The following is a 3,327-nucleotide window of genomic DNA, read 5'->3' on the forward strand; positions in this document are numbered from 1 at the left end:
GCATCCTGCACAATGTGAAATTTCAGCAGCCAGCCTTTATAATTTCATTCTTTTCCTTTCTTTGCTAGCCTTCTGATGAAATCCTTTCTTCTATTATTTTAGTATGGTTTTAGTATTTAATTTTCTTTCAATATAATATATATCATAAAATAATAAATCAGCCCTCTGAAACCTGGAGTCAAGATTCTCATCTCTTCCCTCATCCTGGGACCCCTGCAAACACCACCACATCAAAGCAACTGAACAGGTTGAAAATTGAGCTATATCTATATCTGCACTGAAAGGAAGAAAATAAAAGAAATATCTGGATTAATAGCACTTTAAAAAGCATGAATTGGGAAGGGCAAAGGAAACCTGCCAAGGTCAGCTACCTACCTTCCAAAAGGTAATTTTAGGATAACCCAATTACACATCTGTTGCAGAAACCAAATGGACTTCAGACCATCAGGAGGTTTAAGGTCAAACGTGTTTAAATGACCCAGTAGTGCAGGAAGTGGTATGAGATGGGCTGTCCAAAGTCAGAACTTGTCATTTCTGTCCCAGATGTGGTCTCCAAACACTTCTACTGCTTACAGATGGAAAGACCATTAGTAAAGTCCAGAGTTTTCACCTTAGGCAGTTCTCAGGTTATCAAGCTGGAACATATTGAGCCTCTCAAATGCTGAAGTGTTTCATATGAAGGGATAGATGAGTGCAGGGGTAGAAGGTATTTAAGCAGTGTGACATCCCTTTCTGCTCTCCCCTACCCATCATTAAAACACCCTTTTGGGGTTCAGACTTTTCCAATAAAAGAGTTAAAACCAAATCTAAGTGCATACAAATACATTGTGGCAATTTTTACTAAGTAAGGAACCCTGATTTTTCCTTTCCATGCCCTCTGAAGTGCTGAACACTCACCTTCCAAGCTTTATGTGGAGATGCAACAATAAGAGATACAGAAATGCACTCTAAGTTATCTAGCAAAGATACTTAGATGAAAAGTATTCCTAACTTTTTACAGTTAGACGAGACACCAAGAGAGCCTTCTGCCAATATTCATGAAGGGTGAGGAAATGTAGCAAAACAAGCATTTCTACACATCTACTTCACAGTGCTGACAAAGCTTAAACACTTAGCAGCTTGAACTTAACAGAGCAATGAATCCATCCAAAACATCTGATAAAAAAAATTAGGAAAAAAAAATCTAGCATTACTGTTATAGTTTGGAAAAAAACCCACACCTTAAATCAGAGAGAGACATCCCATCTCATCCCCTTCCTATTTCAAACCTTCCCTCTGGGCAGCAAACTGCTTGGAGATGCAGATGAAGGAGCCTAAATAGGCCAACACCCATCCCAAAGGAGGTGACGTGCCCCGAGGATGTGAGTTCTCAGCGCTGTTTCTGTGGCTTTGCCGAATTCAGTGCGCAGGAGCAACTGGTGCAGGCAGCTCATCTCGATTCTTAGGTCTGCTTCACATCAAGCACCTTGTTAGCCAGGTTGCATCATCATTTTGGGCCAGGTAGACGAGAATAAAAGCAAGGAATGTAGGCATTTATGTGGGAATTACTGGAAGGCTCACCTTGGAACTGAGGAGTGGGAGCCACACAGCACAAAGGATCCCTTTACATTCACCAGTGTGAGCTCTGGATCACAATAAGAAGCAGCAGGGCAGTTCAAGCCTTATCACACTCCTACAGCCAGAACCTCGGGTTACTACTGAAGTAGTGAAAGCCCCAAATTCAGGACCTGGCTCATCCAGACAGGAGGATAGTGATGGGATCAGATTATTCAGGCTGATATCTTAAAGCCTGTTTGGGTTAATGACGCTGCTGGGGCCATCAGAGTATACCACCATGCTAGTTGGACCAGAGCCTGAGGAAAACTCTGTTGCCAAGAAGCAAAACTAATTTTACCAGGCTAAAGCACAGCTGCTCACAGAGGTTATAGCTTCATCTCCCAAAAGTCATGGCTGCTTCAGCTAAGTGCTTTGAGAGCCTAGAATCAAACAGCAGCTGCAAGGACACTGAAGAGTAGCAGGAGGATCCAGTGTAGCCAGGTCACTAGGGCCAGCCCTCAAAGAAACAAGCACAAGCCAGTGTTTGCAAAACCAGCCCTTCACATTAGGAACAGCAGGGGTAGACCAGTAGATCTGAACCTTTGGAAAGGGCAGGGTTGAAGAGGTCTTTTCTTTTAAACCACCCCAGGAAGAAAGCACCAAGTGCATCTTGATGTGGATGAAAAAACTTCAGCTTATGCCAAGCCTAGTTAGGACTACTTAAGATAAAGAAATAAGCATAAAACGGTAACACAATGGCAGCAGCAGCTTCTTGCCATTCTCTATGCCGGTGCTACCCTGTATGACCTTCTCAAATAGGAAGAGCATCAACCCTACTTCAGTTATGAAACAAACCTTGTCAGGGTTTGGGCTTTTGTAACAAAGGTACATTTTGTGCAGGGGAGGATTCCCTCAACTCTAACCCATACAGCAATCTTAGGTTGGTTCTCTAAGAAGATAGAAACCCAAAGCCTGGAAATCTGCCACGTTCCCACAAATTCATTAAGATGCACTAGCACTAACGCTGTTTTTGCAAGAACACATTCTCTTGTGAAGAACAACTGTATTCTGGGGAACTCTGTCACATTCTGTCACAGCAGAGGACAATACTAATAAGCATGGGTTATCTGCTGCTTACTTTCCAGAGACCTCTGATGCTATTTCATCTAATCCCAGCATTGTTCACTGTATTCTGAACTCTCCTTGGAGCCAAAAGTCACTGGTGGCAAAAAAAAATTCTCCTGCTTCACTTCCCATTTTCTATTCAGTTCTCCAAATTTCTTGCCCCTGCAGTCTCCAGTTTGCCCACAGGCATCTGGACAATAGATCCCTCTCTGCTTTCAGCTCTGCAATCCAGAATTAAGTGGCAATGGTGTCAAGCCAGCAGCTCCCACACTTATGTGCACACAGGAGAGGCTATACCTACCACATCCTATGCAAGGTACACAGAACTCTAAATATCTGGCAAGGTACTCTAGAGTGCATCAATTTGAAGGAAAGAGTGAGATTGTCATTCTATGCAAAAAACTTTTTATTTGAATCAATTGTTAAGCACTTTTACACTTGATAAAGGTGTTAGCAGAACAGTCAAAGTAAGCCAATATATCCATCAATTTGATGGCAATATCATCTTTACTTCATTTTTAAAATTTCTTTGATATATAAAGGACCCAACCTTGAAATTTTCAGAAAAACTTGTTATCAACACAAGGGTCGCAACTGGACCACTTAGCACTATATATTCTTTTTAGGCCAAAAAAAGGCTCAACATAATGCTTTTCCCTCCTCTTT

The sequence above is a fragment of the Agelaius phoeniceus genome, chromosome 1, assembly GCF_051311805.1.
Source record: "Agelaius phoeniceus isolate bAgePho1 chromosome 1, bAgePho1.hap1, whole genome shotgun sequence".
NCBI lineage: Eukaryota > Metazoa > Chordata > Aves > Passeriformes > Icteridae > Agelaius > Agelaius phoeniceus.